Source organism: Zootoca vivipara, chromosome 8, assembly GCF_963506605.1.
Source record: "Zootoca vivipara chromosome 8, rZooViv1.1, whole genome shotgun sequence".
Taxonomy (NCBI): Eukaryota; Metazoa; Chordata; class Lepidosauria; order Squamata; family Lacertidae; genus Zootoca; species Zootoca vivipara.
In genome coordinates this window covers 54,331,045-54,348,004 of record NC_083283.1, presented here as the reverse complement: position 1 = coordinate 54,348,004, position 16,960 = coordinate 54,331,045, and the positions used below count along the sequence as shown (strand labels likewise).

At 38.5% G+C, this 16,960-nt stretch overlaps 1 protein-coding gene and 1 long non-coding RNA gene across 7 annotated transcripts in view; one reads left to right on the top strand and one right to left on the bottom strand.

The window, feature by feature from the left end:
- Positions 1-9,546, top strand: part of LOC118090244 (uncharacterized) — a 123,675-nt gene extending 114,129 nt beyond the window's left edge. Inside the window, exon 6 of the long non-coding RNA XR_004693225.2 lies at positions 8,922-9,546. This is a non-coding gene — a long non-coding RNA (uncharacterized LOC118090244). The remainder of the gene's footprint in view (positions 1-8,921) is intronic.
- Positions 1-16,960, bottom strand: part of ZNF407 (zinc finger protein 407) — a 355,130-nt gene that overhangs the window by 46,046 nt on the left and 292,124 nt on the right. The window lies entirely within an intron of this gene.

The following is a 16,960-nucleotide window of genomic DNA, read 5'->3' as shown; positions in this document are numbered from 1 at the left end:
TTCATCAAATTCCCAACACCTGGCCTACTAAGATTTAAGGTCATATTTTAGAGCCCTCATCCTGTACACAGGCTCCAGACCCACTCATGTGGTTTTTAAAAAACACACTTACAATAAGTCCCACTACAGTCAATGTTTTGGAATGCTGTTCACATAAAATCAAGCAAAATGTGTTTTTAGTCATAATAAACAAAAGTGATGGCCTGAAAAGATAAACTGCAGAATACAGCAAAATACTCCTGTTCAAGCTTCAAGTCAGATACTGTGATACCATCTTCCAAGATACTTTACTCCATTCCTCATCTCTGCCCCAGTTTCACATCCCTTCCCAACAAGCAGTCATCATTCTATGTGGACTTCCCCTGGCCCATAAGCTTCCCCCCTCTAAAGTTTTTTCACTATTGTTGGTTAACTAAAAAAAGAGGTTGGACTTGCCACTGGCGAGCACTAAGGAAATACTAAAGTTTCTAAGAATCTCCGAGTCATATTATGGTAGCCTGACAAAACAGCACAGAAAAAACTGACATGTAAAATGGTTTTAAAAACACCAACGTATAAAGCAAAAGGAAACATAGGTGCAGTTAATTTGCCTATGTTGCCAATACCCAGACATAACATATTTTACAGTGTCTTAATGTAGCCTGTAGCCTGCCTACTCAAACAATGTTGTGATACTTCCAAGTTTGTTCCCAAGCTTCAGATTGTATGTCTCTCTGCCCATAGCTGCCAAGTTATCCCTTTTTAAAAGGGATTTTCCCTTATGCTGAATAGGCTTCCTCGCGAGAAAAGGGAAAACTTGGCAGCTATGCTCTCTGCCACCTGGGGGCAGGGAGAGGAAAGAGGTGCAAAACACCGTCACATGGATTTGTCTGCTTCTGGAAAGTAACTATCAGAATCAGAAAATAATGTGAACGCTAAAAATAAAATACATAAAAAGAGTAGTCATGGGCAAGGTGATTGAGCGAGTGGTTGCTGAACAACTCCAGGCACGCCTGGAAGAAGCGGACCATTTGGATCCCTTCCAGTCGGGATTCAGGCCTCATCATGGGACTGAAACTGCCTTGGTCGCACTGGTTGATGATCTCCGGCAGGCTAGGGACAAAGGTGAGAGCTGTTTCCTAGTCCTGCTGGATCTCTCAGCGGCTTTTGACACCATCGACCATAACATCCTTAGAGGGCTTGGGAGCTGGGGGCACTATCATACAGTGTTTCCGCTCCTTCCTCCTGGGCCGTGTTCAGAAAGTGGTGGTGGGGGATGAGTGTTCAGACCCCTGGGCTCTCACTTGTGGGGTGCCTCAGGGTTCTGTCCTCTCCCCCAGGCTTTTTAACATCTACATGCAGCCGCTGGGAGAGATCATCAGGGGGTTTGGGCTGGGTGTTCATCAGTATGCGGATGATACCCAGCTCTACCTCTCTTTTAAATCAAAACCAGTGAAGGCGGTGAAGGTCCCTAAACGGCCTCGGTCCAGTATACTTGAAGGAGCGTCTCCACCCCCATCATTCTGCCCGGACACTGAGGTCCAGCACCAAGGGCCTTCTGGCGGTTCCCTCGCTACGAGAAGCCAAGTTACAGGGAACCAGGCAGAGGGCCTTCTCGGTAGTGGTAACCACCCTGTGGAATACCCTCCCACCAGAGGTCAAAGAGAACAACAATTACCAGACCTTTAGAAGGCATCTTAAGGCAGCCCTGTTTAGGGAAGCTTTTAATGTTTGATGGATTTCTGTATTTTAATATTTTGTTGGAAGCCGCCCAGAGTGGCTGGGGGAAACCTGGTCAGATGGGTGGGGTATAAATAATAAATTATTATTATTATTATTATTATTATTATTATTATTATTATTATTGTCATAACTGGGACATTCTGAGGATTAATGTCAATCTAGACTGGAGTAACAGGACACAAGCTATAAAGGTACATTGCAGGGCGTTGGACTAGATCCTCAGGGTCCCTTCCAGTTCTCTGATTCTGTGATCTGAGACAGGGATCATGCAACCCCTATGTTAACTGACTTCATAGACCTTCAATAAGAAAACTGCTTATTTACCTTTGGCCAACCAGTTTGCCGAAGTAAAAAAGCAGATGCTATTTACACCTGGGCTTCAATCAAAGCACCTCACATACGTTGGATGATGAACTAAGAAAAATCTTATTCAGTCTTGGCACTTGGATCTGAATCATAGTAATGCCACAATTCTAACTGTTTAGACGGTACAAAGGTTTAGGGCTAAAAGTTAGAGGAACCTAGATTTGTTGGTGCTATGCTAATATTGCCTTCAGATCAAATCACTATCACTGAAGTGTAGCCTACCTCACAGTGGGGGCTGTCTTGAGTATAGAAAGAGATAATTTGTTTTTGTTGCCCTTGAAGAGAGGGAAGGATGCAAAGGTGATGCACAAGCAAGGAGGAAAGAAAATAAACAGAAGGGGAACAGGGAAGAAAATAAACAGAAGGGGAACAGGGAAAATGGGACAGAGAAGAACAAAAATATTGGCAATGAATTTCTGTTGAAAATGCAATGGGAAGGAAAATGAGTGGAAGTCGATGAGGCTTGTGTGGTCAAAGAACACAGTAATGAGATAAACAGTTGCATTTTAACCAGAAGCAAAGCACCGAAGTGACACATCAGCTCTCCGGGTTAAGAGGTTTTAGCTCCAAGTTCAGATGTTACCAGCCCTCAGTAAGATAATACAATCTACTCATAGTGAACTCATTTTCCAAGAATGGATCCATATGTAGCCAAAATGGCACCATCAGCACAGAAGACGGAGTTATGACGAGGCTCAGGGGAACTCCAAGATAAGTAGATCCTTTGCCCCCAACAAGATAAGGACTGAGCATGCTCAGTGGCCAGGACCACTGGCTGCTTTGGGGGTAGAATGCAGCATGCTGGAACATGGTATGGCTGGCTGGGCTGAACTCTGAATATGAATGCCCCATATGGCAACATTTTGTCGCAGGCTGCTCTTGTCCTCTATGAACACTACTGCTAATTGATCAGATTTGATTATTTAAAAGTTTTGGATATCAGCCACAACTTCTGGACAAATGCAGCTGAGAATGCATGATGATTTGTAATCATTGAATCAATGGTATATTATTAGTTCTCATATAAAATATTGGGAACATGATATCTAAAAAGAAAGAAAAAATTGGTCTGAAAATATGCCTCATTTGGCAAAGACCCTGAATTTAGGCTCTGTTTCATTCACTGCCAAGCAGAAAGAACTGAAAGTTATAAAACTAAAACAATTGCTTTCATTTATATCTGTGCCTGATTATTCTGATAGCCGAAATGTCTGAACAAGTTCAGAATGTGTAAAGCCTGTCACATTATAGAAACATGTCTCTTTAAACTAAATGTGAAATTCCAGTAATTGAAGTGATAAATCTAGTGTTTTTGCTGAGGTACTTTTGATGAGAACTACAGTAGTAAATTAGAAATTATTCTGTGCTGTTATATCATGGTAAAAGCCTTTCCATTATCTATTGTCAGTCACTAGGGATGGGCAAATAACTCAGTTGTCAATCTAACTGTGAAACTTAAAGTTCTGGGAATAATCAATAAAATGGGGGGAAAACCACCCTTCTATTATTCTCATGTAATTCTTTCGACAACTCTAAGTTGTTTTTTCCCCTTTTACTTCTGCACATCTCATTTATTCACAGATATATTGGATATGTTGGAATATTTCATTTTTTATAGCTAGTTGTGTGTCACTGTGTTTTCACAGGGTATACGAGAGCTACATTTCAATAAGAACAACTAGCTATAACTTGACTTGTAAATGCAGTTTTATACATGATACAGACTTAATTAAATTAGGCATAAGAACTACCTATGGTTTTTTAAATTGATTTTTCAGTGCTACTATTTATTGCTTAATATGTCTACTTTAAAACTCCATGCTTTTGGTGCTCTTTTTAAAAGTCATGGGAATATCATCCATAAGTTGGATCACTGATAGCCCAAATAGTGGCATAAATTCTGCTTGCTGCTGGTAAAATAGTGCTTGTTACACAGCAAATTTAATTATTTACCTCATCAGCTGCAGTGAATAATCAACTGTGAAATTTAAACATAATGGCTAGGAAAGAGCTCAGTCAGTAGAGAATGAGACTCTTCATCTCAGGGTTGTGGGTTCGAGCCCAACATTAGGCAAAAGATTCCTGCATTGTAGCAGGTTTTAGAGGTTAAATGAGCTTTGTGGATCCTTCCAGCTCTATGACTATGAAATAGAAACTAAAGACAGATTTTGTGGCTCAGATGTATAAATGTTGCTTGGCCCTCATTGCATCTGTGAATGGGGGAGGCCCGTAGCTCAGGTAGAGAACCTGCCTTACCCACAGAAGATCCCAGGCTGGGAATGTCCTGTCCGAAATTCTGGAGACCTGCTGCTAGTCAGTGTGAACAATATTGAGCTAGATGGACCAACGGCCTGATTTGTTGTCTATTCCTTTGCAATGTATGCAAGCAGTGTGCACTATCATCTCAGCAGATTGCCAGACTTAACAGCAGCCAGCAACCAGGCATTCTTAGAGTGAGACAGCCATCTTAGGAGGCAAATGCTGAGGGGCCAGGAAATCCCACATACATACAACTCTAGAATTAGAAGGGATCACAAGGATTATCTAATCCTACCTTTCAAGCCATAAGGTCTTGAATCATACAGATGATTGGTTTGTGCAATTGTTTGATGTTTAATTTACAAATACCTGGATCCATGTGAACGATCCATTTGTTCAACTTTTATTTCTTTCAAGATCTGTACAACAGTACAATGTCCTTACTGCTTACAGGGTGCAATTTAAGGCAATGTGCCATAATGTATGATTTCCCATGCTTTTTTTGGAGCATGAGTGAATTTAAAAGAAGCATAAAACCTCCCTTAAACCAAAGGCTTTATTGATCTTATATTTTCCATGTTTTTTAAAAGTAAGGTAAAGATATAGGTACCCCTGACCATTAGGTTGAGTCGCGGATGACTCTGGGGTTGCGGCGCTCATCTCGCTTTACTGGCCGAGGGAGCCGGCGTTTGTCCGCAGACAGCTTCCGGGTCATGTGGCCAGCATGACCAAGCCGCTTCTGGCGAACCAGAGCAGCGCATGGAAACGCCGTTTACCTTTCCACTGAAGCACTTTGACGTGATTTTGAACTGCTAGGTGGGCAGGAGCTGGGACCTGAGCAACGGGAGCTCAGCCCATCGTGGGGATTCAAACCGCCGACCTTCTAATCGGCAAGCCCTAGGCTCTGTGGTTTAGACCACAGCGCCACCCGTACTGTACTACATTTAGCAGTAAGCTAAGTGGGGAGGGGGGTTTAAAGCAGCCAATCCACCCCACCTCACCACAAATATGGAATCCCGTTTTAAAGTTGCTATAGTTGTCTGCAATGGAGAATTTTAAATGGTAGCATAGCCCTTCTCTTCCAAGAAGAACCTGGCTATTTTCAGTGCTATCCAGAAAACCATCATGTACTCCCCCCCACTCAAATCTGATGTGCCTTCCTCCAACTTCCCTCTCTATAGCTATGCCTCTGGGACTTTTTGAAAGAGAGAACTGGTTGTTGTCAGTATGCAACTCCTGCATTACAACACTGATTTTATAAAAATTATCTCCTAAAACAAAACCCTAAAGATAATAATGCAAACTCTGGCAGAATCTGTGCTAGCATGAGAACCTTTACACATCAGAGCAGATCCACATAGCAAGGGGTCTTTATTTAAAAATTATAGCTTTCATAGTGCTCAGCTGCCTGTGGGTCACTACCTTCTGGCAGAATATTTTTAGTTAAGTACACTAAAGCACACTGAACATCACTTATGTCTGTTGAAGAAATATGGTTCTTATTTCAGCCCTACTCCACCCCCTATAGTACAAAACAGTATAATCTTCAGGAAGTTGCTTCAGATAGGCTTCCAGGGGAGGAGCATGGCAAACTAAACATCTTCTGTCAACAGCTCATTGACAGAGTTCATTACAGGGGTATATGGAGTGTAAGGTAACTTCTATCTTAAAAAGATATTATCATTAAAAGACTGAAAGCAAAAGAAAAGCATGTTTTAATTGTTTGCAAAGTTTTAAATGTCCAAGGGCTGTTATTGTTGTTAGAGATCTTTACTTTACTTTACTTTTAACTTTTTGTTTTTTCAACGAAAAGTGCTGACTTCAAATTGAAAGTACATTTTCCATGTCACTGTGGGAAAGGAATGCCGCTTGATAAGGAATGCTGTGCATACCTTAAGATTGATATGGGAGTCTGAAGCTCTTAAGGAAGAGATGTGAAGATCTTAAGGTGGAGACAGGGCTATTAACAAGATCATTCCGTATGGCAAATAAATTGTTGGACACCCCATTGACTGTTGGCATTTTACAGCAATTATTGAATGAGCAATTAAAAGAGATCAGAGCTGAACTGATGAAATGGGCTAGAGAAGGATGAACTTGAAGATGGAATTAAAGAAGTCACAGAAGCTTTGGGGAACAATTTCAATAAAGGATTGCCAGAACATTAGAGTGAAATGGTAAAGTTGGAGGTAGTAGATGATGCAATGGAGAAGACATTGACACAGGTCTAGAGAAATGAAACAGCCAAATGGTGGACTTAAGATGTTGGAGGAGTGGAATGAAACCATGGATGCAGAAATCAAGAGACATCCTGAGCTAGCAGAGATATAATTGGGAGAGAAAGGATTATGTGTACAATTTAGAGTGAATTCAGAGAAAAAAGCTGCCAAACCTCTGAAGCTTCTCTCGGAAAAAAAATGAAAGAAGTGGAAATTAAAAAGGATTAGAAAATCACAACAAATAACATTAGAAATTGGATTGGAAGGTATGGAACTGGGTGTGAATTTATGAATATACGATAAATAAATAACTATGGAATATTATTTTAACATATGACCACAGTGGAGAGATTCTTGTGTGAACAAAGGTGAATAACTAGAGAACCCCTTTTAGACTTTTTGTGTGGAAAGGAAAATCAATAAATTTGAGGTTTTTGGGTCTGGCTCTACCTTTAAGAGAGGACTTTGTATTTCCTTTTTCTGTTTCTGTTTTCATTTAGATTAGCTCATTTTTATAGTATTTTATTATGATAAGGCCTTAATTTTTTTAAAGAAAGTTGCTTCAGATAGTCCAAAATGCATTAAAAGGATTAAACTACACAATAATCTTGAACACAGGAGTTGTGAAAGATTCTAACCATGACAAAGGAGCTAAGAGAATGCAAAATAAACCTAGCTGATTGGAAAAACACATTGATCAGTGCATTCATTGTTACTCCAAAAAAACTATTGTGATTGTTTATTGATATCTATTTGACAGTCATATTTGTATGGAAACCAGAAGGAAAAAGCATGCTATGCTACATCATGTCAGAGCCCTATTGCTAGATAATGGAATTTTGTTGTCTTGAATCTGGAAGGCAGGGACTATAAAGAAACAGGGGAGCAGTAAACATAAAGTGGGCATCAGGTGGGAAAGCATTTAAGACTGCAAGGCACAATGCCTGACAGGATTCTCTTGGAGCTCAGTTGGGTACTAGAAGATGAGTATGGGAGGAGAAGGAAAATCATGAGCAGTTGAACCCTCTTCTCTCTTTACTTGAGGGTGGTCCAAGAATCATGAACTGAGCTATGTCATAGATTGCCCCCAGTTTAATGGGTTCATATACTTGGAAGGAATGGGAGGTTGAATGGTTTTTTTTAGTTCGTTTGAATCAGAAAGTGCAATAAAAATACAATAAAGACTATACAACAATTAATCACTTAATATGAAAATGTGAAGGGTTCTGCTGTGAAATATGACACATTGTCTAATGGGGGTGGGGAGAGAGAAAATATATTTCCTATAAGATTTCCTCATCAGAATTGGCATGAAACATACTTTTCTAAGATTGCTCACAAGTCACCGAACCTGCCTTTCTTTTTAAGTCATGCATTAAATATGCATCACGACTCCCACACAGAAGCTCTACCTCACAGGTGAACTGTGTGTTCTCTACTAAATGAATATCCTGAACACAGAATACACACACAAACACACCCCCTTCAACTATTGTAATTTTATATGCTTATTCTTTTACTTCACTATTACACTTTATTGTTCTAATTAAATGTTAACATCCTTTAAAAAAGAAGAGAAAAAGTGTATATTGAAGACATTTCTTCTGCACTTGTAACATGACATACAGCTGAAATTATGGCTATAAGCTTGTAGTCAGTTATGCATGCTTGACTATCACATGCAAGGAGATATTTATATGCATAGCTGATCAGAAGACTGCACTCTAAGGGATCTCCAGTCTTGCGAAAAGTGTTAGACATATATCAGCCATCTTGACCAGTGCCACTATAAGTGACCCAACTAGTTCAAGTGTATACCTAGTTTAAAGGTCTAGTACTTCAATTTTAATAAGTGTATTACCTGACATTAGATACATTATTTTATAAGCAGTGTTACAGAAACAAATCTGCAATGATTTATGAGAATATTTTATTTTTCCAAATATATGAAGAAAGAGGCTATATAAATGGTAGTTTGGGGTAATAAAAACGAACAGCATTTGAATGTAAAAAGATTCCCCCCCCCAAAAAAAAACCTAATCTTTTCCCATTCATCAGCTTTAAGGATATTTACTCACACTTTCTTTTTAATGTTTACCTATTTGCCATTCTATGACAACATAAATGATAAGCACCTTTAAGAATTTGACACAACGCCTGTAACAATTATTTGTATTACTGAGCATTATTCCGAGCTCAATGCTTCTGGCCCTCTACAACTGTATTAGATACAATCTGTACTCTTTTTTTCTTTTTCTTTTTGGCTAGTTTACTTTGCTGTCGGATCATAGTTTTTTCTAATGAACTATATAATCTGTTCACCATATCCTTTAATATTATTCAAATATTTTGCAGATGACAAGAAAAGAATACTCGCAAGACCATCTCATACTCCATGCAATGTAGAGCAGCTGTGATCAACTAGTTTGCTTCCAGGCCCCTAAATTTCAATACATGTTGTGCTTTGATGGTGCCTTGAGATGCACTGAAATATACCTTGACAGACCCTTGAAGCAAAAGGAAAATGAAATGAAGATGCCTGAAGATATTTGGAAAATAAAACCTTGAAATACTACATGTTGTTGAAATCAGTGTGAATATATCCTTTGCAAAACATCATGTCAAACTATTATATGTCAATAGAGATTGAAATATTGTTAATGCAGATCACTTACATGAAATTTTACCAGTATGCCTGTGAATTGCCTCCTGGGATATGTATTTAAAATATTGCTTGAAAAATTCTGCATAGGAAGCAGTAAGTTTTATATAATAATGACTATGGGGGGAAAGTAAGCTCCATTTTAAGAGGTTTTCCATATATTTACCGATATACTTTGGGCAGGAATCCAAAGAAAAACTAAAGTGCATGCTAATTTCTTTTTTAAAAGCTTTCCCACAACACCAAATAAAGTGCAGGTCAAAAAATTGGTGAAATTATGTCCTATTTTCCCTCATTCTGTACCAGAAATTCCAAATTAACGAGTCTTAATAGAATAGTCTAAACTTGCAATTTCTGCTTAGCTGTGTGGGTGGGGTGGTGGTGGTGGTTTTTAGAAACTATACTTCAAACCAAAAAAGTAAAATGAAGCAATTAATGTTAAGTGACAAATTTTGTTCTACATATGAAGCTTATAATGATGATTTTGAGTGTTTTGTGAGTGTGTTTATGTAAATCTCTCTCTCTGTCTCTCTGTGTGTGTGTGTGTTACTGTGATTAACAAAATACTTTATTTTTCATTTAGATAGCAAAACATTTGTTTCTCTTTCATCAGCTTCTGATAAAAATGAAACATAGTATATATGTTAATGAATGGTTGGCATCTTGTATGCTTCTTAATGGTACAGTGTATGTTAATATTTTTAAATGTGTTATAAGTCTCTTGGAGACCTTTAGATAGCAAGCAACGTACTACACTACTACTACTACTACTAGACATAACAGTGTTGTATAAAAAAGGAATACCACTACTGAATGTTCTTAGCTAGTATGTTCAGACAACCTTTTTGCAGTTAACAATGTTAAACTCCCTTAAAAAGCGCCTAATGGTGACATTTGCTGATTGCTATGTGCCACGTCATGACTAATGGTTTAAAAATACACCTAAAAGCATAGACTCCCCTCATTTTTTCAGCAGGAAAAGGCAATTGCATTTTCTTCTGGAAATGACCATTCTAGGGGGCCCCACTACATCATCCAAACATAGAACTAGTTTTGGATTTCTAAATTGAACAAGCCTTCACCAGAACATGATACTGGCAGAGAATCTGCCTAAGTTGGAATGCATTGTTAAATGCTGGTTTTTATATCTCCAGGAGATTACAGAAAAGGGTCTTGCTGTGATAAATGCAGCCTGGCTTTCCCTAGAATTATGGGCCTGGGTGCTTTTCTTTCTTTTTTCCTTTTTTCTTTTTGCTAAAGCCTTGCCATAGCTGAGAAAAGTCTATTCTTTTGACCTCCTCCCTGCTTTTCAGACAGTGGTCAAGGAAAGAAGGTACAACCTTCTTTCTCTTCCTTTCTCTCTCTTGCCATCTTTCCAATTCCCATCGTTAACTTCCTCCCCACCCTACTTCCTCCCCCCTTACTTCCTCACCACTTCTTCATATTTTTTAAAGAGCTCTGATCTCATCTCCATTGCTTCTCTGAGTACCTTATCATACCCTCCAACATTTCTCCAATGAAAATAGGGACATCCCATTCCATAATGATAATTTTACTATTTATACTCTACTCTGGGCAGCTTCCAACATATATAAAAACATAAGAAAACATAAGAAACAGTAAACATTTTTTTTAAAAAAAAAACCACTTCCCTATACAGGATTGCCTTCAGATGGCTGGGAGGGCAGATAACTCCATACCCTCTAACTTTTCTCCAGTGAAAATAGGGACATCCTAAGGAAAAGTGGGACATTCCGGGACTAAATAAGAAACTGGGATGGCTTCCCTAAATCAGGGACATCCCTGGAAAATAGGGACACTTGGAGGGCTTGCCTTATGAGTCCACTCTGCAAGCCAAACTTCAGACCAAAGTTATGCACTCTTACATATCTGTCTACAAACACATGTGATCTAACTTCCACCCAGCCATTCATGTTCTGGAGGTGCTCATTCCCTGAACAAGGAGAGAAATAGTTTGTAAATGTGCCCAGAGACATATGCCCTAAGCAAGTGAGATAACATAGAGTGTGGCTAAAGAAACTGTAAATAAGTGCAAGAAATAAAAAGCTGAACAGACCAAAAGGGAGAAGTCAGAACAGAGAACAAGGAGCCAACCAAAGTTAAACAGCTAGCCAAACTTCTGCTAAAAGGGTTGACCCAGTTATGAAGGGAAGTAATACATTTTGTGGCTTTATTTTGAAAGCAAATGGAATAACAAGACAAAAATGGAAGAATGGTACTTATTATGTGGTCAGTATTCAACAAACATTAAACACTAGTAGTAGAATAAACAAGTCACAGACATGGCTCATCTAATGCTAGACAGCTGCTAACAGCAAAGTAAACTATTCATGCGTACTCTTCAATGAAGCCTGGAATAAAATATATAAGGGGTTAATTTTAAACAACAAAATTTTCTTTGCAAGCTTTAGGTTTTTGGGTTGATGGAGGATGCATATAAGCCCAAACCCAATTAGCAAAATACATATAAGCCAAGTTTCAAAACAGACCTGAACATGATCAAATCAGCTTGTTTGGAAACCAAACAAGGAACAATAATTCCAAGTAAAATGGCAGGGCCTTTTGTCTTAAAGAGCAGAAACACAACAGAAACAAAATATAATAAAAAATGAAAATTCAGGTACAAGAATTATGTATTTCATACTGAATAATTATTTCCTTACTGCCCGTAAATCCTCTCTGGTAAGCTGTGCATCTAAAACTCATCGAACTGCCAAGGGGTAAACGCAGCTCCATCCATCACACAGCCACTTGACAAATACATTCCATAATAGAAGTTTATTTTTATGGGAGGCTGAATCAAGGACTTTCCCATGCATACAAAAACTTGTCAAAATTATTTATGAGTCTTGCTGAGACACACAATATGTCATATCAAACTCCTATTTTCCTTCCAAGCGCGGACTGTCAATATCTCTGCTACTATCAATAATGTGGAACACCGCAGCTATAGGCCCTCAGCATTTTGAGGTCATCTGCCCATCCTAGCCTGCTGCCAGGAGCAGTCTCTCTCTCTCTCTCTCTCTCTCTCTCTCTCTCTCTCTCTCTCTCTCTCTCTCTCTGCAATGCAGCTGAAGAGAGATACATTTGCAATCACAGCGAGGTGGTGTTAAGGTAAGCACCAGGGATTGCATTCAAAGCCTTTGCCAACATAGAATAAAGAAAAGTGAAAATATATTTGACAAATTACAGTTCATTATAGCCAGAATTGTGGAAATAATAGGACGTATTTGGCTTTCCCCTACATTAAACTACCTTCAAGCTCTCTCACATTTTTTCTGGGATAATTAAACAAAAACTTCTGAGGATAATGTCTACGGCCCTTCTGGACCAAAAGATACAACATGAGTTAAATAGACTGAATCTGTTCTACAGTGTTTAGGAAACTTTGAATTTTCTAAGAGTATGGCTATAATTTGGTTAAGTGGAGTATCCCATGGGATGATAACATCAATGGACTTCTCATATACCGTATTACCTCTGCATTCACTGTATATTTTAAAAGTGATGCTAAATACCAAGTCATGTTGCTTGCTCTGCCAAAGGGAGAGTCAGAGTTGGCCTTGTAGAACCATTGAAAACATTCTGAAATGGGCTATGAATACTTTGCCTGCACAGAGACGTTCCTCGAAAACATCTAATACAAGTATGACACATTACCTCAAAGCAATGTAGTTACCCATGCAGTGCAAGTGCAAGTCACTTGATAGACAATCCATTACTCAGACAAGTCCCAAAAACATGGTCCTGTTGACATTATGATTACATTAAGACCCAGTTTAACTGGGTCTATCAGAAATTCTGACCACTCATATATATTTTATCCTGGAACCCCACAATCTGGAAAGGTCTTTGAGTTGTTATAGTGTTATTATTGCAGAGTAAAAACATAATAAGAACTGCAGCCTTAGTTGTTTTATTTCAAGTGTGTGACACCTCAGCCCTTCTGGCCAAATTAGACTGCTTCCTATACCCATCTGGCCTCTTACTGTTCCCATATGCTGTATTTTAATTTGGCTCAACTCTGCATTTTGTCAGGAGCCAACCCTATCTCTATTGGCTGTGTCAAGCAAATGATGTGATTCTAAGGGTATTGATATGACTTGGCTCAGTCGATTCTCCCAGCACAACAAGAAAGATGAAAGTACTGCAGTCAACAGGGATGAGCAAGAGTCCCCAAACATGTGTATGTGTGCATGTGTGCAAGAGGCATTATGGATTGTTATATGTGTGTACGTTTAAGAGCTGCCAGCATTTCTGCTGCGTTTTGTAGCTGAGCCTTTAACAGATATTAACAGGTCATTGTGTTTATCTCTATGCTTCGGAAAAACTGGTTGTTGCAGATTAAAGGCACAAGGGCAGGTTGGGCTGATGTTTTCTTTCCCTAGTTAGTGGAAATATACATATCCCATCCACAAAACAGCAAACTATATGTCCATGACTGCAGCCTAGTGGCCACTTTAAAATTAGCGATGTGGCTCTTAGGTTAAAAGGGTTCCCTTTCTATTATCATCTATTAAGTCCGCATAATCTTTCATAGTTTGAAATGTCAGGGCAAGTCCAGTCACGAGACAGAATGAGATTGCCACCTAGGGCAGCAGATTTAAGAGAAATACATGGCCAGTTATTTATTATATGTTGTTACCACAGTAGAAATCATTTGGATTTTCTGACTTGGGCAACAAATTCTGATCCTGAAAAATGATCCAGAGTTTTGGCACTGCAGCCCCATTAAGTAGATTGGATGGAAAGCCAGTTCAATCTTCTTTTTGAAAAAGCATGTACTACAGCAACTAGTTCAGGGACAAGGATCCTTGGCAAGACTTTTCGTGACCTGCTAACTTTCCACATTGCAGGGAGCTTTCCGTGAATGATAGCATTTAAACTCTGCCCAACCTGTACTGTGAAGTAGTCCAGTTCTAGGAGAGTTGAGCCACACGGTATCTTCCTAATGTTTGAGTGTCTCAGACAAGAGTCATTTTAAAGCCACGCTTCAAAGCTCAATGACTGGGGGTTATTTGAATCTCAGTTTTACATATCTAACATTGTATTCACCATAACATTCTATGCATGGAGCTTAAGTACAAGATTTACCTCTTGATGCTCTTGCTCATTTTCAGGTGTTATATTTCACATATTCAAATCCTTAGACAAACATTCCAACTTGCCCCCTGTCACACTAACTCTATCACTAAAGGCTCAGAAGGTAATTGGGAGATTTCTCTAATTGTTAAGCTCTTGCAAGGGCTGAGCCTGATCATTCACTGAATTGTTGAGTTGATGGGATTCATGTAGCTGGTTATAAATTGATAATCTAAATTAATTCATTCAAGCAGAAATCGATTTTGTAACTCCTTGAGAGCTTGTAATAATGCTTACCTCCCACTGCTAGTTGCATTCTCTGTTTCATAAAGCTGGTTGGAAACAGCTGGATTCAGGTGACCTGCTAGCTCATTAAATCTGCTACATGTTCCTTTTGGTAAATGATATTAAGCTGAAATGTCCTTGCACTGATTTTCTCTCTCTTAATTTTATGACAGAAATAACCTAATTTGTAACACAAAATAACAATCTCCTTGGATTACTTTTGCCTTGTTAAAATATTTTATGCATTTTTCATTTACACGAAGGTAATGGAAAAACACTTAAAACTATCTGTTATTTAAACCACAAGAGATATATTACTGGAAGTCTGAGAGCTGCAAAAATGATTGCATCTTCGTAGTCTTTGCTTTATATCTGTAATAAAAGGTGAACAATTCAATTCAGTGGTTAGTAAATAAAGTAAGGTAGTTTTTTTTTAATGTTCTCCATTGGAAAAACTAAAATCAAATTGCTTTTCAAATTCATTTAGAAAGAGGACTCATTACTTACTCCCCCCCCCTCTCTAATATAAAATGCATAGTTTTCATTTTGAACCTTAAAAAATCTTAATCTAAGAGTAGATGTAACCTAATTCTGAATCTCAAATGAGATAGAATCAGTTCTCTTCACTGTCCTCACCATAATTATTAAAAGAATGTGGATGAAGGTGGAGATTGGAACCTAAGGAACGCAGAGTATCTGACTTTAGGATACATATTTCTTTATCTAAACTATTTGAATATCCCCCCCCCCCTTTTGATTAACCAAACAATATGATAAAATAATTAGGGCACTCTAACATGTAGTAGCGAAAACATCTTTCCAACAAAACCATCAAATCCAGCACAGCTGATTAATTAACAAGCTAATCAGTTTCTTTTATCAAAATTCCACAACATTGGAGAAGGAGAAGGGTGGGGAGTGGGAAAGCAGCACAAGAACTTCTAATGAAAACCATACAGTGTATCCTTAACATTGGCAAACAGCACCAATCTAAAACATCTGCAATGCCCTTGACACGTTAGCCTATTTTTCCCAGTAGAGTTCACCATGCAGCAACATTCATTCAGGTTGATAAAATGGCTAAAGCTATCCAAAGAAATTAGCAGAAGAAATGTTTGAGACTGCTTAGCTATTAAGATAATAGTAGCTAAAATCAGAATTATTAGCTTATTAAAATTAAAGATCCATATAAAGATAAACCATCCTTTTAATGATCAGAAAGGGGGGGGGCTGCACTGATTTCTAACTTCTGGTAATGAAAGCACAATTTTTTAAAAAGAAGATGAAAGTATACAAAATGAGCTTATTGTTCATATATGTAGTAGACTTCTTATAATAATTTCTACCCAAAGGGAAGATCTCCTTTTCATCACCTTAAGTGGCCATGTTAACCAATGTCACCCTTCCTGTTCTGGGATGACCAGAAAAAGACAGAGGTAAACTAGGTGCGTAAACATTATGTGGCATACCAGATCTCCATAATGAGAATCTAGCATGCAAAGCCTCTACCCAGGTGGGTGCTGGTTGGAAACACCCTCCCCACAGCATAGTGTCAGGAGGCACTGGGTCATATGCTATATCCTAGGGTCATCCAAGCATAATGGGCACAAATCAGGAACTATTTAGGTTTGCAGAAATACAAATACCTACAAGAGAGGGAAACCTTCAAAACAGTGCAACAAGAACTGAGCATGTTCTGAGACCGTAGAATGCTGACTGATACTTGGGAGAGGACAGAAAACGGGGGGGGGGGGGGGAATGGAATGGAGTATCCTAGAAAAGGACATAGCTGACTGGAACCCTGAAAAAGAGCCCGCAACAAGCCACATTTCATTGTAGGTCCAGTTGTTCTCTCTTTCAAAACAGCTACTATAACCCTCTGAAATAGAAGGGCATTCACCACCCCCTGGACACACCTCTTGGTGCAAGTATAGGCAGATTATACAGTAGTACGCAATTTGGGTATAATAAAGATGTTGCTTTTTTACTATTCATTGATTTGGGATGCTGAGTGTATCTATGGTAATAAAAAGAGGTGCTTGTGGAGTTTGCATTTTTGAGAGGATGCTTGTGTTTGTAATGATTTCTCAACAAAGTTTCAGCTTAGTTTAAAGACCTCTGCCATCAAATAACAACAAAGTGAGAAAATCTAAAAGCATTATAATTTATTTTTTCTAGAAAACTATTTGACTTGTAAAACTTGGTCAGTTTAAAAAAAAATCAAAGAACAAAATTTAATAATTATTGTAAACGATCATATGGTAATAATTAAGCTAATACGTAATTAGCATGTTCTAACAACCATTGTAATAGTGACAAATGCTTTCATTCATTTCGCCCTCAT